The sequence below is a fragment of the Orcinus orca genome, chromosome X (genome assembly GCF_937001465.1).
Source record: "Orcinus orca chromosome X, mOrcOrc1.1, whole genome shotgun sequence".
NCBI lineage: Eukaryota > Metazoa > Chordata > Mammalia > Artiodactyla > Delphinidae > Orcinus > Orcinus orca.
In genome coordinates, this window is record NC_064580.1 from 90,519,069 (window position 1) to 90,545,207 (window position 26,139).

The 26,139-nt window shown below is 40.7% G+C and overlaps 1 protein-coding gene across 13 annotated transcripts in view; it reads right to left on the bottom strand.

Annotated features, from left to right (window-relative positions):
* The window catches only part of LOC101286095 (nuclear RNA export factor 3), a 383,514-nt gene extending 358,102 nt beyond the window's left edge, over positions 1 to 25,412 (bottom strand). For 11 of the 13 annotated variants that reach the window (XM_049705200.1, XM_049705209.1, XM_049705197.1 and 8 more), the window contains exons 1-2: positions 25,085 to 25,270; positions 24,535 to 24,688 (exon numbers count right to left, since the gene is read on the bottom strand). The gene's annotated coding sequence lies outside the window, so the exon portion shown is untranslated. Of the gene's footprint in view, positions 1 to 12,698; positions 12,894 to 24,534; positions 24,689 to 25,084; positions 25,271 to 25,319 lie in introns of those variants that run through there. The other 2 variants (XM_049705199.1, XM_049705198.1) reach the window with 2 other exon arrangements.
* Between the last annotated feature and the right edge of the window lie 727 nt (positions 25,413 to 26,139).

The window sequence follows — 26,139 nt, forward strand, 5'->3', positions numbered from 1 at the left end:
GCGCACACACATACACACACACACATTCATACACCAAACAGATTCTGTTATCATAATACTAGAATTCTCCCAAGACAGTTTTCTAGACTCAAAGAGCACACAGTCAGCTCAATAGCAAATAGCCATGAGGAATGTGTCCTTTAGCAGTATACAGACACTTTCAGATGCCATCCACAGTGTTAGTAGGGAATATCAGAAACACTCTGTAACACAAGGTTGTGAGAATTAATTGTCACATCCATAGTGATAAAAGAAATTTTCACATATTGAGGTATGGGGAAGTCATTCTAGCTTATACATGAGTTAACTTGAATTTTGTGCTAACTAAAACGGCCTCTTTGTGGCCTTTCAAACATACATTGTACATCTGCTTTAATTACTAAAGAAAAGTGCACACTGACCAGAAGTAAAGAATGTCCATGTTAAAAGTAAAGATTAAATGCCCCACTTTCTGGGATGCTAATGCTGGTACTCCTTTGATGATAAGACTCCCTTCCTAGCTGCCAAGGCCATACTGTACGTGCTGTGCTGTACGTGTATGTGCTGGTCTGTTTTTTTGAAACATTGAAGAAATGTATCCCTGACTTGTTTAATGTTCTTTGTTCTGACAAGATATAAAACTGTGCTAAAAACCATGCTTCTCTGGAGCAGTTCCTCAGAGCTATCTGAGAAGCTGGCCTCTGGGCTATAGTCTGCAGTTTGGCTCAAATAAAACTCTTTTCTATTCCTATTATAGATTGTTAATTGTTTATTTTCATCAACATTATGACGGAATTCTAGAAAAGCAGCAAAAACAAGTGATAATCAAAACAATGAGGAGAGATGATTTGCTGCCTATAGGAAAAGCAAAGATTCACATTATTTCTAATGTGTGGGGAAACAGGCACTTTCTTACAGTGATGTTAGGAATATAAATTAGTAATATTATTTCCAATGTTGTGTAAATATAAAATATTACATATTTCCTTGTTTATAAAGAACATTTTCAAGAAATTATATAAAGAAACACTTCAAAGATATATATGTATATATGAGCAAGGGTGTTAAGTATACTGTTCTTTGTAACAGGAAATATGGTAAGGGCACTAAATTTTCACTACTTGGGTACTGGTGAAATAGTTTGGAGCATCATATGATGCAATGCTCAATCAATATTAAAAATTGAAATTATAAAAATATTTAAAATATATCATAGAAATGTATTTATGTGAAAAGATGGCCATAAAAGTACAAAAGAAGATCACAGAGATTTTAAGTGGACTTCATCCACTTTGGCTAGTAAGATTTCTAGCTATTCATCCAGAGATCTCAAAGAGTAAAATGTTTAAATGATCTTTTATTTCCACTCACATAAAACTTTTTCTTCACCATAGAAGGAGGCTGCACTTTCTGTCTGGATATCTCAATGTCCCTGTATCCTGGGAATGCCCCCCTTTCCACGCAGACTTCCAGAAAGCTCTGCCAGCTGGGTGTGGGTCACAGCCCCTCCCTCCCACCTTTCTGCTTCACTATGTTCAAACTGCAGTTCAGGTTTCTGTCACGAGGTGGCATCAATGTACCGCCATCATCAAACTTCCTGACAAAAAAAGTGTCAGCTTGGAGGGGAAAATACCCTCCTTCAAAACACAGCTTTTGAATCTATGTACAAAATGATTCTAATTCTGTCTTAAAAAAAAAGGCATAAAATAAGACTGTAAAAACATATACGCTGGGGGCTGCATATGATGAAACACCAGATGGCAATAGCGCCTTGGCAGTGGGTGGTGTGTGGGCAAAGGGCAGCACTGGGTGTGGGGGGCAGGGGAGAGAGGATGGGGCATCCAAGTGGGATCTGTTCAGATCTGAACAGCTGTGTCCAGTGTCCTGGACAGAGGATGACCGACAGGGCAGACAGGGGGTATGAGAAGGACTAGGCAGCCTGTACAAGGGTGGAGTAATGGAGGATGAACACCCTGCTCTCTGAAAGGGACCCCTCTACAGTGTGGAACCATCAACTTACAAGAGAGAAATCAATGAACACGATGAAGATTTGTGATCAACAGCGAATGGAACTGCTTTAAGAGACATATGAATTTTCCAAACAGAATTGGTATCGTAGTAAACAAACTGTTTGATGACATTTATTCCATTTTGCTACGTGTACTCATTTTCCTTAAAAAATAAAAATAAAAATGGAGATGGCTGTCTGCAGGTGGATCTAGGATGCTAGCTCTGAGAGTCTCAGAGGCTCAGCAAGAGGGAGGGAGTGATGGAGGTTCAGATATTGGTCTAATGGTTTCAGCCAGAGTTTTATGGAATTTCTAAATCTACTGGCAGCCACCTACCTGTTTCCATCATTTTCTAGGAAATCTAAACCTGAAATTGGAAGTCCAGCTTTGGTTTGAACTGAAGATAAAGCTGCAGCTGTGAGAGTGTGAGTACTTAGGGTGATAGAGCTGGAGGAGACATCGAAGCACACACATGTGCAGACAGAGACACTTTCAATTCTATTTTTTCCCTGCTTTGTTTTTACATGTAACTGAAAAAATAAAGGCTTTTCGAAAGTAATGAATGCCTGTATACATTACTTTTCTGAATCTGTTTGCAAGTATATACTGCTTTCAAATTTTTGTCAAAATACTTTTTCCCTGAATACAATATTTCAAATATATGAAAGTACAACTATAAAATGAAATTATCTGGTATCTCTCAGTAGCGTGACCCTACCTCCTGACCCAAAGGGGTCTGTAATCATTGAATGATGCCTCCCTTCCAGACGTGTGCCTGTGCTGAAGGCACATGACACCCTGCACACCCACAGGGTCTTTTCCAAAATAAGAGTCACATTACTGAGAGAGGGGGAAGATGGCGGAAGAGTAAGACGCGGAGATCACCTTCCTCCCCACAGATACACCAGAAATACATCTACACGTGGAACAACTCCTACAGAACACCTACTGAACGCTGGCAGAAGACCTCAGACCTCCCCAAAGGCAAGAAATTCCCCACGTACCTGGGTAGGGCAAAAGAAAAAAGAACAAAGAGACAAAAGAACAAAGAAACAAAAGAACAAAGAGACGGGACCTGCACCAGTGGGAGGGAGCCGTGAAGGAGGAAAGGTTTCCACACTAAGAAGCCCCTTCGCGGGCGGAGACTGTGGGTGGTGGAGGTGGGGAGCTTCAGAGCCATGGAGGAGAACACAGCCACAGGGGTGCAGAGGGCAAAGCAGAGAGATTCCCACACAGAGGATCAGTGCCGACCAGCACTAACCAGCCCGAGAGGCTTGTCTGCTCACCCGCCGGGTCAGGCAGGGCTGGGAGCTGAGGCTCAGGCTTCGGTCAGGATTGTAGGGAGAGGACTGGGGTTGGCGGCGTGAACACAGTCTGCAGGGGGTTAGTGCACCACGGCTAGCCGGGAGGGAGTCCGGGGAAAAGTCTGGACCTGACTAAGAGGCAAGAAACTTTTTCTTCCCTCTTTGTTTCCTGGTGCGTGAGGAGAGGGGATTAAGAGCGCTGCTTAAAGGAGCTCCAGAGACGGGCGTGAGCGGTGGCGAACACTGCGCACCCCAGAGACGGGCATGAGACGCTAAGGCTGCTGTTGCTGCCACCAAGAAGCCTGTGTGCGAGCACAGGTCACTATCCACACCTCCCCTCCTGGAAGCCTGTGCAGACCGCCACTGCCAGGGTCCCGTGATCCAGGGACAACTTCCCCGGGAGAACGCATGGCACGCCTCAGGCTGGTGCAACGTCACGCGGGCCTGTGCCACCGCAGGCTCACCCCGCATCTGTACCCCTCCCTCCCCTGGGCCTGAGTGAGCCAGAGCCCCCGAATCAGCGGCTCCTTCAACCCCGTCCTGTCTGAGCGAAGAACAGACACACTCCAGCGACCTACATGCAGAGGCGGGGCCAAATCCAAAGCTGGACCCCGGGAGCTGTGAGAACAAAGAAGAGAAAGGGAAATCACTCCCAGCAGCCTCAGGAGCAGCGGATTAAATCTCCACAACCAACCTGATGTAGCCTGCATCTGTGGAATACCTGAATAAACAACGAATAATCCCAAATTGAGGAGGTGGACTTTGAGAGCAAGATTTATTATTTTTCCCCTTTTCCTCTTTTTGTGAGTGTGTATGTGTATGCTTCTGCATGAGGTGTTGTCTGTATAACTTTGCTTTTACCATTTGTCCTAGGGTTCTATCCATCCGTTTTTTTTGTGTTTTTTTTTTTTTACTAAAAAAATTTTTTTTTCTTAATAATTATTTTTTTATTTTAATAACTTTGTTTTATTTTACCTTACTTTATTTTATTTTATTTTATCCTCTTTCTTTCTTTCTTTCTACTTTTTCTCCCTTTAATTTTGAGCCATGTGGATGAAAGGCTCTTGGTGCTGCAGCAAGGAGTAGGTGCTGTGCCTCTGAGGTGGGAGAGCCAACTTCAGGACACGGGTCCACAAGAGACCTCCCAGTTCCACGTAATATCAAACAGCGAAAATCTCCCAGAGATCTCCATCTCAACACCAACACCCAGCTTCACTCAATGACCAGCAAGCTACGTTGCTGGATACCCTATGCCAAACAACTAGCAAGACAGGAACACAACCCCACCCATTAGCAGAGAGGCTGCCTAGAATCATAAGTCCACAGATACCCCAAAACACACCACCAGACGTGGACGTGTCCACCAGAAAGACAAGATCCAGCCTCATCCACCAGAACACAGGCACTAGTCCCCTCCACCAGGAAGCCTACACAACCCACTGAACCAACCTTAGCCACTAAGGACAGACACCAAAAACAACGGGAGCTATGAACCTGTAGCCTGAAAAAAGGAGATCCCAAACACAGTAAGATAAGCAAAATGAGAAGACAGAAAAGCACACAGCAGATAAAGGAGCAAGATAAAAACCCATCAGACCTAACAAATTAAGAGCAAATAGGCAGTCTACCTGAAAAAGAATTCAGAATAATGATAGTAAAGGTGATCCAAAATCTTGGAAATAGAATAGACAAAATGCAAGAAACATTTAACAAGGACCTAGAAGAACTAAAGATGAAACAAGCAATGATGAACAACACAATAAATGATATTAAAAATACTATACATGGGATCAATAGCAGAATAACTGAGGCAGAAGAACAGATAAGTGACCTGGAAGATAAAATGGTGGAAATAATTAATGCACAGCAGAATAAAGAAAAAAGAATGAAAAGAACTGAGGACAGTCTCAGAGACCTCTGGGACAACATTAAATGCACCAACATTTGAATTATAGGGGTTCCAGAAGAAGAAGAGAAAACGAAAGGGCCAGAGAAAATATTTGAAGAGATTATAGTTGAAAACTTCCCTAATATGGGAAAGGAAATAGTTAATCAAGCCCAGGAAGCACAAAGAGTCCCATAAAGGATAAATCCAAGGAGAAACACACCAAGACACATATTAATCAAACTGTCAAAAATTAAATACAAAGAAAATACATTAAAAGCAGCAAGGGAAAAACAACAAATAACACACAAGGGAATTCCCATAAGGTTAACAGCTGATCTCTCAGCAGAAACTCTGCAAGCCAGAAGGGACTGGCAGGACATATTTAAAGTGATGAAGGAGAGAAACCTACAACCAAGATTACTCTACCCAGCAAGGATATCATTCAGATTTGATGGAGAAATTAAAACCTTTACAGACAAGCAAAAGCTGAGAGAGTTCAGCACCACCAAACCAGCTTTACAACAAATGCTAAAGGAACTTCTCTAGGCAAGAAACACAAGAGAAGGAAAAGACCTATAATAACAAACCCAAAACAATTAAGAAAATGGGAACAGAAACATACATATCGATAATTACCTTAAATGTAAATGGATTAAATCCTCCCACCAAAAGACACAGACTGGCTTAATGGATACAAAAACAAGACCCATATATTTGCTGTCTACAAGAGACCCACTTTAGACCTAGAGACACATACAGAGTGAAAGTGAGGGGATGGAAAAAGATATTCCATGCAAATGGAAACCAAAAGAAAGCTGGAGTAGCAATTCTCATATCAGACAAAATAGACTTTAAAATAAAGACTATTAGAAGAGACAAAGAAGGACACTACATAATGATCAAGGGATCAATGCAAGAATAAGATATAACAATTGTAAATATTTATGCACCTAACATATGAGCACCTCAAAACATAAGGCAAATACTAACAGCCATAAAAGGGGAAATCAACAGTAACACATTCATAGTAGGTGACTTTAACACCCCACTTTCACCAATGGACAGATCATCCAAAATGAAAATAAATAAGGAAACACAAGCTTTAAATGATACATTAAACAAGATGGACTTAATTGATATTTATAGGATATTCCATCCAAAAACAACAGAATACACATTTTTCTCAAGTGCTCATGGAACATTCTCCAGGATAGATCATATCATGGGTCACAAATCAAGCCTTGGTAAATTTAAGAAAATTGAAATTGTATCAAGTATCTTTTCCGAAAACAATGCTATGAGACTAGATATCAATTACAGAAAAAGATCTGTAAAAAATAAAAACACATGGAGGCTAAACAACTCACTACTTAATAACGAAGTGATCACTGAAGAATTCAAAGAGGAAATCAAAAAATATGTAGAAACAAATGACAATGGAGACACAACGACCCAAAACCTATGGGATGCAGCAAATCAGTTTATAGGAATACAATCCTACCTTTAGAAACAGGAAATATCTCGAATAAACAACCTAACCTTGCACCTAAAGCAATTAGAGAAAGAAGAACAAAAAAAAACCCAAAGTTAGCAGAAGGAAAGAAATCATAAAAATCAGATCAGAAATAAATGAAAAAGAAATGAAGGAAACGATAGCAAAGATCAATAAAACTAAAAGCTGGCTCTTTGAGAAGATAAACAAAATTGATAAACCATTAACCAGACTCATCGACAAAAAAAGGGGGAAGACGCAAATCAACAGAATTAGAAATGAAAAAGGAGAAGTAACAACTGACACTGCAGAAATACAAAAGATCATGAGAGATTACTATAAGCAACTCTACGCCAATAAAATGGACAACCTGGAAGAAATGGACAAATTCTTAGAAATGCACAACTTCCCAAGACTGAATCAGGAAGAGATAGAAAATATGAACAGACCAATCACAAGCACTGAAATTGAAACTGTAATTTAAAATCTTCCAACAAACAAAAGCCCAGGACCACATGGCTTCACAGGCGAATTCTGTCAAACATTTAGAGAAGAGCTAACACCTATCCTTCTCAAACTCTTCCAAAATATAGCAGAGGGAGGAACACTCCCAAACTCATTCTATGAGGCCACCATCACCCTGATACTAAAACCATACAAGAATGTCACAAAGAAAGAAAACTACAGGCCAATATCACTGATTAACATAGGTGCAAAAATCCTCAATGAAATACTAGCAAACAGAATCCATCAGCACATTAAAGGATCATACACCATGATCAAGTGGGGTTTATCTCAGGAATGCAAGGATTCTTCAATATACGCAAATCAATCAACATGATACACCATATTAACAAATTAAAGGAGAAAAACCATATGATGATCTCAATAGATGCAGAGAAAGCTTACGACAAAATTCAACACCCATTTATGATAAAAACCCTGCAGAAAGTAAGCATAGAGGGAACTTTCCTCAACATAATAAAGGCCATATATGACAGACCCGCAGCCCATATTGGCCTCAATGGTGGAAAACTGAAAGCATTTCCACTAAGATCAGGAACAAAACAAGGTTGCCCACTCTCACCACTCTTATTCAACATAGTGTTGGAAGTTTTAGCCACAGCCATCAGAGAAGAAAAGGAAATAAAAGGAATCCAAATCAGAAAAGAAGTAAAGCTGTCACTGTTTGCAGATGACGTGATACTATACATAGAGAATCCTAAAGATGCTACCAGAAAACTAGTAGAGCTAATCAATGAATTTGGTAAAGTAGCAGGATACAAAATTAATGCACAGAAATCTCTGGTATTCCTATGCACTAATGATGAAAAATCTGAAGGTGAAATCAAGAAAACACTCCCATTTACCACTGCAACAAAAAGAATAAAATATCTAGGAATAAACCTACCTAAGGAGACAAAAGACCTGTATGCAGAAAATTATAAGACACTGATGAAAGAAATTAAAGATGATACAAATAGATGGAGAGATATACCATGTCCTTGGATTGGAAGAATCAACATTGTGAAAATGAATCTACTACCCAAAGCAATCGACAGATTCAATGCAATCCCTATAAAACTACCACTGGCATTTTTCACAGAGCTAGAACAAAAAATTTCACAATTTGTATGGAAACACAAAAGACCCCGAATAGCCAAAGCAATCTTGAGAATGAAAAACAGAGCTGGAGGAATAAGGCTCCCTGACTTCAGACTATACTACAAAGCTATAGTAATCAAGACAGTACGGTACTGGCACAAAAACAGAAAGATAGATCAATGGAACAGGATAGAAAGCCCAGAGATAAACCCATGCACATATGATCACCTTATCTTTGATAAAGGAGGCAGGAATGTACAGTGGAGAAAGGACAGCCTCTTCAATAAGTGGTGCTGGGAAAACTGGACACGTACATATAAAAGTATGAGATTAGATCACTCCTTAAAACCATACACAAAAATAAGCTCTAAATGGATTAAAGACCTAAATGTAAGGCCAGAAACTATCAAACTCTTAGAGGAAAACATAGGCAGAACACTCTATGACATAAATCACAGCAAGATCCTTTTTGACCCACAGCATAGATAAATGGAAATAAAAACAAAAATAAACAAATGGGACCTAATGAAACTTCAAAGCTTTTGCACAGCAAAGGAAACCATAAACAAGACCAAAAGACAACCCTCAGAATGGGAGAAAATATTTCCAAATGAAGCAACTGACAAAGGATTAATCTCCAAAATTTAAAAGCAGCTCATGCAGCTCAATAACAAAGAAACAAACAACCCAATCCAAAAATGGGCAGAAGACCTAAATAGATATTTCTCCAAAGAAGATATACAGACTGCCAACAAACACTTGAAAGAATGCTCAACATTATTAATCATTAGAGAAATGCAACTCAAAACTACAATGGGATATCATCTCACACCAGTCAGAATGGCCATCATCAAAAAATCTAGAAACAATAAATGCTGGAGAGGGTGTGGAGAAAAGGGAACACTCTTGCACTGCTGGTGGGAATGTGAATTGGTACAGCCACTATGGAGAACACTATGGAGGTTCCTTAAAAAACTACAGATAGAACTACCATATGACCCAGCAATCCCACTACTGGGCACATACCCTGAGAAAACCATAATTCAAAAAGACTCATGTACCAAAATGTTCACTGCACCTCTATTTACAATAGCTAGGAGATGGAAACAACTTAAGTGTCCATCATCAGATGAATGGATAAAGAAGATGTGGCACATATATACAATGGAATATTACTGAGCCATAAAAAGAAACGAAATTGAGCTATTTCTAATGAGGTGGATGGACCTAGAGTCTGTCATACAGAGTGAAGTAAGTCGGAAAGAGAAAGACAAATACCATATGCTACCACATATATATGGAATTTAAGAAAAAAATGTCATGAAGAACCTAGGGGTAAGACAGGAATAAAGACACAGACCCACTAGAGAATGGACTTGAGGATATGGGGAGGGGGCAGGGTATGCTGTGACAAAGCGAGAGAGTGGCATGGACATATATACACTACCAAATGTAAAATAGATAGCTAGTGGGAAGCAGCCGCATAGCACAGGGAGATCAGCTCGGTGCTTTGTGACCACCTAGAGGGGTGGGATAGGGAGTGTGGGAGGGAGGGAGAAGCAAGAGGGAAGAGATATGGGAACATATGTATATGTATAACTGATTCACTTTGTTATAAAGCAGAAACTAACACACCATTGTAAAGCAATTATACTCCAATAACGATGTAAAAATTTTTTTTAAATAAATAAATGCTGGAGATGGTGTGGAGAATAGCGAACACTCTTACACTGCTGGTCGGATTGTGAATTGGTGCAGCCACTATGGAGAACAGTATGGAAGTTCCTTAAAAAACTACCAATAGAACTACCATATGACCCAGCAATCCCACTACTGGGCATATACCCTGAGAAAACCATAATTCAAAAAGAGTCATGTACCAAAATGTTCATTGCAGCTCTGTTTACAATCGCCAGGAGATGGAAACAACCTAAGTGCCCATCATCGGATGAATGGATAAAGAAGATGTGGCACATATATACAATGGAATATTACTCAGCCATAAAAAGAAACAAAATTGAGCTATTTGTAATGAGGTGGATAGACCTAGAGTCTGTCATACAGAGTGAAGTAAGTCAGAAAGAAAAAGACAAATACCGTATGCTAACACATATATATGGAATTTAAGAAAAAAAATGTCAGGAAGAACTTAGGGGTAAAGCAGGAATAAAGACACAGACCTCCTAGAGAACGGACTTGAGGTTATGGGGAGGGGAAGGGTGAGCTGTGACAGGGCGAGAGAGAGTCATGGGCATATACACACTAACAAACGTAGTAAGGTAGATAGCTAGTGGGAAGCAGCCGCATGGCACAGGGATATTGGCTCGGTGCTTTGTGACAGCCTGGAGGGGTGGGATGGGGAGGGTGGGAGGGAGGGAGACGCAGGAGGGAAGACATATGGGAACATGTGTTTATGTGTGACTGATTCACTTTGTTATAAAGCAGAAACTAACACACCATTGTAAAGCAATTATACCCCAATAAAGATGTTAAAAAAAAAAAAAAGATGTGGCACATACGTACAATGGAATATTACTCAGCCATAAAAAGAAACGAAATTGAGCTATTTGTAATGAGGTGGATGAACCTAGAGTCTCTCATACAGAGTGAAGTAAGTCAGAAAGAGAAAGACAAATACCATATGCTAACACATATATATGGAATCTAAGGAAAAAAATGACATGAAGAACCTAGGAGTAAGACAGGAATAAAGACACAGACCTACTAGAGAATGGACTTGAGGATATAGGGAGGGGGAACGGTAAGCTGTGACACTGTGAGAGAGTGGCATGGACATATATACACTACCAAACGTAAAATAGATAGCCTGTGGGAAGCAGCTGCATAGCACAGGGACATCAGCTGGGTGCTTTGTGACCACCTAGATGGGTGGGATAGGGAGGGTGGGAGGGAGGGAGACGCAAGAGGGAAGAGATATGGGAAGATATGTATATGTATAACTGATTCTCTTTGTCATAAAGCAGAAACTAGCACACCATTTTAAAGCAATTATACTCCAATAAAGATGTTAAAAGAAAAAAGAAAAAAGAGTCACCTTACTCATCTTTTGCATCTTGTCTTTTCCACTCAATATGAATTCTTAGGATTTATATCTGCATCTTATTAATGCTCGTGGTTTGGGCAGATTTTGACATGTTTATTGTTCATTTATAATTTTACACGAATTTGCTGTTTAAATTATGAGCCAATCTCTTTGTTTGTTATTAAGCATGTATCACAAACCAGGGATACTAACCCAGTAGCTGAGTAGTAGCTTGCATATGCTTTCTCCCCTGTTTTCAAACAATTCTTAGTATATTCTCCATTTAGAATGTGTTTTAAATCTCAATAATATTGCAACTTAAAAATTATGTAGTTCACAATTCTAAAAATACAGTGAACAACACTCCAAGAGCAAATAAGGCAGCCCCTAGAGTTTAAATTATTCAGAGCCCAAGAAGAGTCAAGACGAAAAATGAAAAACTTTAGAATAATCCCACAGTTAGCTGTTGATCCTGAGAAAATAAAGTTGTTGCCCTGTATATATATATATATATATATATATATATATATATATATAGAGAGAGAGAGAGAGAGAGAGAGAGAGAGAGAGAGAGAGGGAGAGAATAGCTGGTTATGATCAAAGGAGATGAAATATAAAATGCATCTGCTTAAAGTAGCTCTGTACATACCACTTTCCTCCCCTCTGGGTTACCTGTCCCAACTATGCTTCTGCACCAGTCCAATTCAGCACTTCAGGGATGAGCCAATGGATATTGCCAACACCCAGGTCTCTTGACACAATGTGCGGGATTTCATCTCCTCTGTCACCTTCCTCACCCAGAAGGGTTGGTGAGTGAGTACCCACAGGGCACAATAGCAGGGAGTGTGATCGACCATTTCTCCAGCCCTGGAAGCCCATCTTCTGAAAGGGAGACTTCTCTGTGTCCTCTAGAGAAGGTGAGGGATGGAAACTCATCCCATCTTACCACTTACCTGGAGAGGTGACCTAGGCTCTGTCAACCTGAGCTTGGGCATCTGTGATGTGGGACTCACGATATCTGTGTCACAGAGCTGTCCTGAGGGGTGAATGAGGAAACCTGCCCAGAGTATATGGCACGTGGTGGGACTTCAGTGCCTTTTAAATGTTGGGATCCAACAGTAGGGGCTGCCTGAGCCTCGGGAGTAAGGCAGGAATTATGAAAAGTCATTTCTCACTGTTTCTCCTACAGAGATTACATACATCTAGAGGAAGGGAGCAAATATCTCTCTGACATGTGTTGACTTGAAGGGTTTGAGATAGTAGGTTCTCTTCATTCTCTGGTGTTACAGAATCTCCTAAGAGCTGCTCCATATCATTCCTGTGTGCTGATCCTAACCCAGTTCCCCATGCTGGGAAGACAGGCTTGCCTTTGACTCACCTGGCGAGCTCAGTGAGAGATGGCACCAGGGCAGCAAGCCGTAGTGTTTGCCTAACTGCTGCTCCTGGACTGCTACGCATGTTAATACGTTTATAGGAAAATTCTAGACCTGTCTCCCATTCAACAGTGCAGGGGTCCTCAGATCATGCATCATCCAGCCACATCACACCAGGACTCCAGCCATCTGCTGTCTCCCTGAGAGGCAAAATTCCAAGGGTTACTAACATTTCTTTGTTTCACTCTTTCATTCACTAATAACTAAATATATATTGAGCTCAAAACCCATAGTATTCCATTAGAGTTGTCTCTTTGTCTCTAATGTGGAGGGAAGAGGAAAATATGGGGAAAGTCAATGGTTAAATCTGAGATGACATGGCTCCTGCACACTAACTTTTATACTTTTAAGGAACTGAAGATTTTGTTTTAATCCCTCTTTGTACCTCTCATCCCCATACAGTCACAGGCCTCTGTCTCTCTTTTTCCCTTTCTCTCCCACCCTTCAAAATCAAAGTTCCAGAAAGCATTTTCTGCATTCCCTTTTAACACTCTTCACTTCCCACTGTCTCCTTATCTCACTGCACTGTAGCTTCTGTCCCCATAATTGCAATGAACGTGCTCCCACCAAGGTCACAAGCTTCCTTTTTGTCACTAGGTTCAGATACTTTGTATAAATATGTTAACATACTGAGTGTTACTTTTAATAACCACTTAAAATATGCATCTTTGTGCAGACTGCTCCTGTCACTTAATATCAAATCTTTGACAGTTTCCCAAGCTCTGGAGCAGGAGGTGCTGGGTACAAATCCAAGCCGTCCTGCTCCCTAACTGTGCAGTCCTGGGCCAAGTCCTTGTTCTCCCTGTTCCTCAGTTTTTCATCTATAAAATGAGGATTAGCAACAGTATCTACCTCATAGAGGTGCTGGAAGCACTGATAAACTCATACATCAAAAGCACTTGGTACATAATACATTTTAGCCAATTTTTTATTTCGTTTTCTCTATATCTTTATTGATATTACTATCCCAGCTGTTATGAAAAAATAGGACTTAGACTGATGCTTATTCACAGTCAGTGACGTTTGGGGGATGTTTTTACTGAGTGTATCAGTTTCTTAAGGTTGCCATAAAAAACAAAAAACAAAAAAACATGAAATTCGTGGCTTAAAACAACAGAATTTTTTTTTCTCTCTCACTTCTGGAGACCAAAGTCCAAAAGCAGGGTGTTGGCAGGGCCATACTAGAGCAGCAAACTCCAGTCTCTGCCTCCATCTTTACGTGGCCTCCTTCCTTGTGTGTGTGAGATCCCCCTTTCCTTTCTCTTATAAGGACACCAGTCGTTGGGCTTAGGGGCCACCTTAAATTCAATATGAACTCATCTCACGATTAATTACATGTGCTCAGACCATACTTCTGAATAAGGTCGCATTCACAGGTATGGGTTAAGGCTTGGACATACCTTGTTGGGGGATATAATTCAACCCACTACAGTGATATGAGCAGGTTAAAAAACTAAAATGAGATCTTACCTTTTGTACAGAAGCATATGAATGCATCAGTACATGCATAAATACCCAAATTCCCATATAAGAAAACTTTGGGGAAAACATAAGCCAGATGAAAACATTAGCAGGGATTACCTTTGAGTGCTGTGTTTAGGGTATTATTGTATTATTTCCTTTTCTATGTGTTGTATTTTTACCTATAACAAATATGTATTACTCTTGTAAATACACAAAATAATAAAATCACTGGGAAACATAAGCAATCTCTGCTCACCTACAGGAGAGCCATAAATTTAGAAGAGGAACATGCCTGAGGCACTGGAAGGGAGAACAAGATGTTGGGGGCCCATTCCACAGTGTAACAGGACACAATTACCCCAATTCCAAACCATATTGCTTACTATCAATATTTTAAATTCACTGTTATTAAACTGGGGGAAAATGTTGTACCTCGGTTTGGTTTGTTTTATTGTGCCCTAATAAACAGTGAGGCTGAGGGTCTTATCAGATGAGAAGCACTAGTTAGCATACACAGGAATAGCTGTGGGGCTCAGCAGCCACACAGAATCTGTTCACATCTTAGTCTTGTGACTGGCTAGCCCTGCCCTCACGGTGACTGATGGTTAAAGTGGGGCAACAGTAGCTCCTCCTCATAGGCTGTGAGGAGGATAAAATGAGTAAGCATAGGGTTAACACCTACCTCAGTGCTGGGCAGTGAAGAGATCAGGAACAAATATTAATGATTCTTATTATTATCATACCTAAATGGATCATTAGAAATTATAGGATCATTTTTATTAGTATGTGAGCTTATATTGACTGGCTTGACTTTCAAAATATGGTGTTTATCATAAAAAGTAGTTTATAAAACTGTAAGTAGGATTTCACCTCATTGCTATTCTTCAAAATGCATAATTATACTTGCATAGTACAATTTCTGAAAAAAATATGTAGTCAAATGTGGACAGTTCTTATCTACGGGAAACAGACTTTTAATGATTTTTTTTCCTTTCATGCATTGTCTATCCATTTTTATCTACAACAAAAGTGTCTTGGTTTTGGAAGTGTAAAATATAATAAGAATAAATATCCCTAGCCCTTCCCATAGGAAAGTAGGTCAGCATCAACATGGGGAATCCTTAAACCACGGGAATTAAGTAATGGGTGGTCTCAGAACTAATTCATGAATCTACCACATGACATTCCTAGTTGCGCTAGGAGAAAATCAGAGATGCCAGCAAGCATGTCTCTCTAATAAACCTTACATTCAGCAGTCAGATGACATCTCCACTTCCCAGGATTTTAGTGAAGGTCATGAGATGAAAGTAGTTTCACAATATGCTTCTTTCTGTTCTCTCCCAAATAAAGCCCCTTGAGCTAAGAGCAAGCCATGTATTTAACCACCAGTTAGCCAAGCAGTGAACTCCACAGGGAAGGGAAAGGGTGAGGGTCTGCATGAGATCACCTAGCACCCAGCCCTACAGCATCCAGAGGGGAGAATGCTTAAACAGCAGGATTCAGAGGAAAAGTTTAGTCACAGGATAAATCAGACAAAGTCCCCAGGAACAATCAACATGTGAGAATGAAATCAACTTTAAAGTACCTTCCTTATGCAACTAAAAATAAGAAAAGGAAAATACACACATGCCCATCAGTTGCAATACAATATCAGCTCAAGCTCAAAATGGGATACATGCCCAAACCAACTGAAGGATTTGGGTGTTAGTTGGAACACAGGAAAACTAACTGACTGCAATCACATCTTCTTTCACCAGGATGACCCAGATTAGGTTTCGGATGTACAGACCTAACTGAGCAACAGTGTGAATGAAAGACAGAAAAATTAGGCCTGGACAAAGGGAAGAAGTGTCATATTCAGGAGGCACTGAGACACTGTTTAGAGCTAGCTGAGACATGGCAACTCTAAGACTTTGAACACAGCAGATAAAAAGCGACTAAAATTAGTGTCTGCTGATTCTGTTAGCAAAGAAACTGAGAAAACAGGTGTGTCCATTTTAGAAGCTCTGAAAGAGAATATATATGGCATAACATTCATAACATATACATTTCCTTTCTGCTCCTTCAAATCCAAATGATCTCTATGAGCTCTTTTTATTTAAGTCATCTGTTTTCTTAGGGGAGAACAGAGGCGAAACCATAAATATATTTATTGAAGTTTTATGATATTATAGATCAGATATCTTCTATCGGTTTGTTCATTTTTCCTCACAACAGATCTGAGGTAGGTATCAACATGCCATTTCATAGATGACCCACTATACCGTCATACACATCTACTTAGAGGCATCTTTCTTCATTTTCCATCGGTTATTTTTTTCCCAGTGAAAAGATATAATTTTTAGGAATAGAAACAAAAAGTTTCCTTTAAAGCAGATTACGAAAATTAACTGTTGTATGATCCCAATGCCCGTTAAAGAATTCATGTGTATAAAAAGAATGAAAGGACATGTAGGTAGTTTTCACTTCCTGCTTACTCCTGCATCTGCATCTCATTTCTTTATTAAATGTGAATTAGGTGTCTACTGTGTACCAGGCATGGTCAGTCCAATTCCACATCTGCATCCCATACCTTCCCGCTCCTGATCAGTAGACCTGGGTAACTGGAGACATCCACAGGCAGCAAGGTGGATGCTAGTGCGCACACCATGGGGTGGTGAGGTATGACCTCAAAGGGACTCCATTCCAAACAAGTTTAGTCCAAGCTTCACCCTGAGTCCAGGAAACCTGGCATCTAAACAGGAAATAATGCAGTTGAGAGGGGAGAGGTTGTACTTGGGAAACTGAGGCTGCTCGTAACCCTCACCTCTGTTCTTTTGCACAGCCCTAAGAGGCTACTACTTTCTCCTGACGAGACTTCCCTCCCAGAAGGACAGTGAATGTCAAGGTTATAACACTGTGTGGTTTCAGTCTTCGTTCTGTCATGGGTGCGAGCTACAGCGTTACTTTCTCTTAGTTCTTGGCTGGGTTGTGTGATAGATTTCGAGAGTGATTTTGTGTCTGTCTTATCCCTAGGAGTGTGGTCCCTCCCATTTAGTTATCTGAGGGGTCCATCAGAGGTGACATGGAGTTTCTGCTTCATTTAGGGCCTTATCTCCCAGTGGTGGGGTCCTGGACCCAGATCCACAGGAGACAGAAAGCACAGAGACCACGTTCTCAAAGACAAGCCCAGACTGGGACCCTGATCTGCACATCTAAGTCTCCTGATTTAGTGGATAGTTTTCACAGATTTCTCCCAAGATGAGACCTCCCCTCAGGGTTCCTGTAATGCCCAACACCCCTTATGATCCATCGTTCTCTCTTCCCTCTCCTGTCCACAGAAGTACACCCACAGTGAAGTTCCTCTATAAACTTGCTGGTGAGAAACCATTTCCAACTATGACTAAATATCCAGGAGGAATTAGGGAAAAGATTATATATTCATTAAAAAAATACATTGTAAAAGAAAAACACATAAGCAAAGCAAAATGAAAAATTACAAATTGGGAAAAATATCTAGAACTTGCATACAACAAAGGGTTATATCCATAATACGTAGAGAACTCATGAAAAAGTGAGGGGGGGAACCAAAAAACATGAAAAACACCAAGAAAGAAAAAGGGGCAATAGATACTAACAGGTATGTCACCAAAAAAAAGTCCTTAAACATGTAAAAATTGTTCAATCTAACTCATGATAAGAGATACAAGGAAAAAAAATAACTACCTCTTCTCACTAAATATATAGTCTGTGAGGAAACAGGCTTCCCAGGCATTACTGGAGCTTATGTGAAATGGTCCAACCCCCATGGATAGGGTTTAATGCTATCTAGTAAAATTACTAGTAAAATGTGTTTCCCCTTGGAACCAGTAATCACTCTTCTAAGTAACTAACCCAAAGAAACAATGCAAAAGATAAAAGGGCATAAGCACAAGGTCATTCCTTTCAGAAAAATTTGTAACAGGAAAAAATTAGAAACAAGACAGAGTCCACCAGCAGGGAGCTGGATGATCACCAATGGTCCATCTACATCCTAGCAGACTATGCAGCTATGGAAGCAATGAGGACTCCCTCTCTGTGATGTGACTCTGTGGAGTCATCTCCAGGATATATTGTTCAGTTAAAAAAGCCCGGTGCAGAGAAATGTGTAGAGCTTCTGTCCAATACAGTAGCCACTAGACAAACATGGCTATTTGAATTTATATTAGTTATATTAATGAAATTAAAAATTCGGTTCCTTAGTCACAACAGCCACAATTTAGGTGCTCAACACCCGCAGGTAACCTGTGGCTACCATGCTGAACAGACAGATACATAGCATTTTTGTTTCTGCAGAAACTTCTATTGCACAGCACTGGTGTAGAATATGACACCTTTCATCTATGAACAGGGGAGAAAACTAATATATGTATTGTAATTGATTATATTTTTTTAAATGGAAGGTTAAAACTCAAACTAACAAAAATGATTACCTATAAGATGACAGAGGAGCAGCTCAGGATGGAAGATGATAGATATTCTCATTTAAAATATAATATATTTTTTTTTCTTTTGATTCCATATGTATGTGTTAGCATACGGTATTTGTTTTTCTCTTTCTGGCTTACTTCACTCTGTATGACAGACTCTAGGTCCATCCACCTCACTACAAATAACTCAATTTTGTTTCTTTTTATGGCTGAGTAATATTCCATTGTATATATGTGCCACATCTTCTTTATCCATTCATCTGTTGATGGACACTTAGGTTGCTTCCATGTCCTGGCTATTGTAAATAGAGCTGCAATGAATATTTTGGTACATGACTCTTTTTGAATTATGTTTTTCTCAGGGTTTATGCCCGGTAGTGGGATTGCTGGGTCATATGGTAGTTCTATTTTTAGAAAAAATGGTCATGAATAACCTAGGGGCAAGATGGGAATAAAGACACAGACCTACCAGAGAATGGACTTGAGGATACAGGGAGGGGGAAGGGTAAGCTGGGACGAAGTGAGAGAGTGGTATGGACATATATACACTACCAAACGTAAAATAGATAGCTAGTGGGAAGCAGCCGCATAGCACAGGGAGATCAGCTCGGTGCTTTGTGACCACGTAGAGGGGTGGGATAGGGAGGGTGGGAGAGAGGGAGACGCAAGAGGGAAGAGATATGGGGATATATGTATATGTATAACTGATTCACTTTGTTAGAAAGCAGAAACTAACACACCAATGTAAAGCAATTATACTCCAATAAAGATGTTAATATATATATATATATATAATACATAATTACTGACTCCAGGTACTGAAAAGGACAAGAAACAGTGACCAATCCAGTAGCAATGAGCAACTCTAGTTGCTCAGATTGAATTAAACACATTTCCCACTAAAAGGAACCAGGCTTCCTTGGAGAAAAGGCTGATTCTGGGACTAAGCAGGGATTGTAGCAGATGAGTCTCAACCAAACTCTCATACCAGCACACATGTCAAAGACACAACAGCCAACCCAAAGACTCAGAGGCCAACCCAAAGGCTCTCACATGGTCCAATAATAGAACAATTTGAACATCGAAAATATCAATGACTGCAACAGATTAAAACATCAAGTATATAAACGTCTAGAGCTTATGATGACCCTCTAAAAGAAAAACCAAACAAACAAAACCTCCACCTTTGGGAAACAACTTTTTTTTTTTTTGGCTGCACTGGGCAGCTTACAGGATCTCAGTTCCCTGACCAGGGATTGAACCTGGGCCATGGCAGTGAAAGCCCAGAATCCTAATCACTAGGCCACCAGGGAACTCCCAACAACTCACTATTTTGAAAAGTAGAAATACTGCAAAAGAATTAAGCATTAATCCTTATCTTCTGTGTCAACCAGACCTCAGTGTAACCTCATAGCTGATAAGGGGAAGTTTTTTTTGTTTGTTTGTTTGTTTTGTGGTACACAGGCCTCTCACTCTTGTGGCCTCTCCTGTTGCGGAGCACAGGCTCCGGACACGCAGGCTCAGCGGCCATGGATCACAGGCCTAGCCGCTCCGCGGCATGTGGGATCTTCCCGGACCGGGGCACAAACCCATGTCCCCTGCGTCGGCAGGCGGACTCTCAACCACTGCGCCACCAGGGAAGCCCCCGGAAGTTTGTTTTATAGAAGAATTCCAACTAATAAATGCAAAAGAAATGATAGAATTAAAGCATTACTGGGAATTCCCTGGCAGTCCAGTGGTTAGAACTCCACACTTTCACTACTGAGGGCATGGGTTCGATCCCCGGTCAGGGAACTAAGATCCCATAAGCCGTGTGGTGTGGCCAAAAAAAAAAAAAAAGAATTAAAACATTACCATTTGCAGCCATTAATGAAATATAGATCTAGGCCATAATCTTTAAGAGGCTAAAAAACCATGAGTTAAAATGTCTATGGGAAATTTCATAATGGGTGGATCAGACTGACGACACCTGGACCCAGTGGTCAGTCTCAAAGACACAGTAGGAAAGACAACCAGATACGATGAGGCTCCTGATGTAGGGCTACAGGAAGTACAACTCCACATCTCAGGTACTCTTTCCACAAATCTGAATCTGAGCAAGCCTCTATATATACAGTAATTACCAATTTAAAGGAAATAGGATGGGCCAGAGGAATAGAACAAACAGCACAATAGAGATACAATCAGCATAAGCCAGAATGCAAACTTCACAGGAAAAAGATCCAGTTTGTTAAGTAAATAAAAGGAGATTAAAAAAAGAGGACATTTGGATGAAAAGAGACTAAGATTTCAGAGAAATTAAACTTAAAACCGCAATGAGATACTACCACATGCATATAAGAACAACAAAAATGAGAAAGATGAAAAATATCAAATTGTCTAATGCATAGTAACTGTGATGATTATCTTTTAATTTTTATAATTAGTATCTTCACATTTTTGTTAAATAAATATGGTCTGGGGCTTCCCCGGTGGCGCAGTGGTTAAGAATCTGCCTGCCAATGCAGGGGACACGGGTTCGAGCCCTGGTCTGGGAAGATCCCACATGCCGCGGAGCAACTAAGCCCGTGAGCCACAACTACTGAGCCTGTGCGTCTGGAGCCTGTGCTCCACAACGGGAGAGGCCGTGACAGTGAGAGGCCTGCGCACCGGGATGAAGAGTGGCCCCCACTCGCCGCAACTGGAGAAAGCCCTCGCACAGAAGCGAAGACCCAACACAGCCAAAAATAAATTAATTAATTTTAAAAAAAAAGAATCAAGTATCTTTTCCATCTTAGAGTAACCTGTGCTTTCAACCAAAAAGATATCCCAGCAACATTTGGCTACTGACAGTTCAGTGAAAATATAATACCTAGAAACTGTAATAAAAATATTCCCATGACAATAACATCAAAAAGTACAAACTACCTAGAGATAACCTATGTTGCACATCCATGTCCACAAATGTGAAAGGCCTAAACTCTGAACGCTGCAAAACATTGCTGAGAAAAATTAAATCAGGACTAAATAAATGAAGGGATATACCATCCTCCTAGGTCAGAAGACTCAGTATTGTTAAGATGTCTATTCTCCCCAAACTGATCTATAGATTCCTTGCAATCCCAATAAAAATCCTAGTGTGGGGGCTTCCCTGGCGGTGCAGTGGTTGAGAGTCCGCCTGCCGATGCAGGGGACACGGGTTCACGCCCCGGTCCGGGAAGATCCCACATGCCGCGGAGCAGCTAGGCCTGTGAGCTATGGCCGCTGAGCCTGCGTGTCCGGAGCCTGTGCTCTGCAACAGGAGAGGCCACAACAGTGAGAGGCCCGGGTAATGCAAAAAAAAAAAAAAAAAAAAAATCCTCGTGTGGGACTTCCCTGGTGGTGCAATGGTTAAGAATCCACCTGCCAATGCAGGGGACATGGGTTCGATCCCTGGTCCGGGAAGATCCCATGTGCTGCAGAGCAACTAAGCCTGCGTGCTACAACTACTGAGCCTGCACTCTAGAGCCCAAGAGCCACAACTACTGAGCCCACGTGCTCTAGGGCCCGCATACCGCAACTACTGAGCCTGCGTGCTGCAACTACTGAAGCTCATGCACCTAGAGCCCGTGCTCCGCAACAAGAGAAGCCATGCAATGAGAAGCCCGCGCACCGCAACAAAGAGTAGCCCCTACTCGCCGCAACTACAGAAAGCCTGCATGCAGCAACGAAGACCCAATGCAGGCAAAAAAAAAAAAAAAAATCCTAGTGTGCATATTTTTTTTAAAAATTGACAGAATTATTCAAAAACTCATGTGAAAATGTAAAGGGTCTAGTCTACAAAAAACAACTTTGAAAAGAAAAAAGTTGGAGGTTAAGCACTTTTTCGAAACTCATAAATTTACAGTAATCAAGGCAATGTGGTATTGGGATGAAGGTAGAAATGTATATCAAAATTAAAAAGTCCAGAAATAGACCCACACATATATGGACAACTGATTTTCAACAAAGCTACAAAGGCAATTCAGTGGAAAAAGGAGTTTTCTCAACAAATAGTACTGGAACAAGTGGATAGCCATATGCACAAACATAAATTGTGATCCATATAATGCACCACATACAAAAGTTAACTCAAAAAGAATCACTGACGTAAACAAAAAAGCTAAAACTATTTAAAAATTCTAGAAAAATTACAGTAGAAAATTCTTGTGACCTTAGGTTTGGTGAAGATTTCTTAGATATGAAATCAAAAGCAAAATCTAAACCATAAATGAACAAATCGATGCACTAAATTTCCACAAAATTAAAACTTCTGTTCTTCCAAAAACACTGTTGAGAGAATAAAAAGACAAGCCATTGAATGAATGAGAGAAAATGTTTGCAATTCATAGATCTGCTATCCAGAATTAAAAATCTCACAAAGGTCAATAAGAGGAAAACAGATACTCCAATAAATAAGTGGACAAAAGATTTGAACAGATACTTCAACTAAGATATACAAATGTCAAATAAGCACATGAAAAGATGTTCATCATCATTAGTCATTACGAAAATGAAAACGATGAGAAAACACTACACCCCTCCGAGAAAGTCCAAAATTAAAAAGACTGACCATACCAAGTATTGGCAAGGCTGTGGAGGATGAAACTCTCATATCTCATACACTGCTAGTGACAATGAAAAATGATTTGACTACTTAGGAAAAAAACTTAGCAGTTTCTAACAAAGTTAATTTTATAACTACCATATGACCCAGGTGTTGCTCTTCTAAGTATTTACTTAGAAAGAGAAAACATATGTCTCAGCAAAGAATTATATACAAATATTCATAGAAAGTTTATTTACAAGACCCCCAAGCTGGAAACAACCCAAATATCCATTAACAGGTGAATGGATAGAACAAATTGTGGTATATCCATATAATGGAATGTTTCCACATTATAGGAAAGGAAAACTAATCTAAAGTGACAAAAGTCAGTAGTTATATGCGAATGAGGTAGGTTGAAGTAGAGACAGAGGCAGGAGAGAGCTAGGTGGGCAGATTACCAAGGAGCACAAGGAAGCTTTTTGAGGTGATGGATACGTTCATTATCTTGAGTGTAGTATTAGATTCACAGGTGCATACATATATCAAAACTTAGAGCATATACTTTTTTATTTTATTTTATTTATTTGGCTGTGCTGGGTCTTAGTTGCAGCACCCAGGATTTTCGTTGCTGCATGCGGAATCTTCGCTGCAGTGTGTGGAATCTTCGCTGTGGCATGTGGGATCTTTAGTTTCAGTGTGCGAGATCTTTAGTTGTGGCATGCGAACTCTTAGTTACGACATGTGGGATCTAGTTCCCCAACCAGGGATCAAACCCCGGCCCCCTGCATTGGGAGTGCAGAGTCTTAGCCACTGGACCACCAGGGAAGTCCTTAGAGCATATACTTTAAATATGCTCAGTACCTTGTATGTTAACCATACCACAATATAGTATTTGAAATATATGTATATATTCATAATTCTCTGATGCAATTAAATTAATCAGGTGAAAAATTCTTACAATTATGCTCTTGTACATTAACAGATCCATACTATGTCATCAAATAACCAAAATAATCATATGCAATAAAGTATACCCAAATATTTAGGGAGAGTTGAGGTTCATTTCCTTCTGAAGTACAGAAATAAAAATACTATATCTCAGGAAAATCATAATGATATTAAAGAGGAACTGGTTATTTCAGGGAATGTAGCTGAGTATCATTCTGTTAGGGAAACAAGGGCTACTACAAAGCATGTAGCTGCTGATGGAAATCCCACGTGCCAAACCTCTTTCCCATGATTAAATCAAAATAGCTTCTGTACATTTTGTGAACCTCACAGGAGCTATTCCACAACATGCTTTTATCATATCTATGAACTCACTTGAGCCAGGCGGCATATCCAAAGAAAGATGTCAAGTGTTGGGCTCTCCTGTCCTTGAACTTGGAGTAGAAGCTCCAGCAGCCATCAGGACACAGATGCTCAGAACCTGCCTCCTTCAGACACCTGATATGAGCTCGGCCACCAGTATGAGGAGCTGCACAGGGAGAGACAGATCCAGCAATCAGCATGCTTTACTGGTGTAACTGTGTGCCCTACACTGTGCTAGGCACTGCGTTAGAGACAAGGACACTGAAACAACTGGGTAGTGATCCTAACCACCAGAAGGTACAATGAGCTTCCCACCAGGGCCTTTTACTTCTCCTTTCCTCATATGTCCCCTGAGAACAAAGTGGAAAAGGAATAAGAAGTGGCCTGAATTCATACAAACATCCATGATCCTGTGATAACCACAGGACCATCAGCTTATTCACGTGTAATCACTAAATGTTCACAGAGACCCTTTAGGGAAAGCATCCTTATTCCCATTTTACAGAGGGGGAAGCTGAAGCTCAGAGAGAGTCGTTACCTGTCTCACCTATCGCGCTCCTACCTTTATTAGGAAAGTGGCAAGAGGACACCCCTGGAGCAGGACACCGCCCCACTGGGGCCGGGCAGGACCCCAATGGCTTTGCCTACGAGACAGCCCGGGCACCGAGCCCCCAAAGCGGGAAAGAAGTGACCTGGATGTGGATCCCTTTGTCTCCCCACACTGCAGCATGGTCCAGCCCCCACCGCGGGTACCCACTCTCCCAACTCAGTTCCAAACACCTGAAGGAGAAACCTACTCTCCTTGCCAGGCCGCTTCTGTCTCCATTAAAAAGTCGTAAAGGTCGCCTTATTGACGTCACGTTTCTATAGTAACCGCCAGGTGCAGGCAGATCTTCCACCACCTTAAGTACCTCCCCACCCTCCTCCACCCCCTTGTCCTTAGCTGAAAGCAAAACACCTTAGCTCTTCAGGCTGCCACTTGGAAAACATACTAATTAGAAGCACTAGACTGGGACCCCGGCAACTGGCAAAAATCTCTGTCCAGTTTCGTCGGACAAAACATGTGCTTGTCGTCAGGAATTGTGTTTGCTTTAAAGAGACAGTAGGGGTGTATTATCAGAACACAGAAACCCAGGGAAGTATGGTAGGGCTCTTGGAGATGAGTTAGCCCTCCCTCTAAGGGTGAATGTGTATTATCACAGTCTATGCTAAGCAGTTAGCCATCTGCAGAGAAATAAAAGACTGTCTATAGTCATGTGACTGAATGATTTAGATACACGTACAAAAATGTCATTGAAGAAATCTCAGAGTGATTTCATGGAGGCAAACCTAAAGCATCAGTCATTTAGAAGGCAGAAACCTAAGTCAATTGAACAATACATGGTTTTTTTCCTGGAGAATTCTTATCCTCCATTCCCAATATTTTCTTCCATGTGGAGGAACAGCCACGACCAAACACATGTAACCTCTCTATACACTCATTCCTCTATCTAGAGAATCACTTACCTGATTAGTGAGGTTGGATGAACAAACAGGTTGCACAGCCCAGGCCCTCTCCCTTCAAAGTTCTTGAACCAACCTGCCCTTATGGAGCACATGTTTACTCTGCCCTCAGGA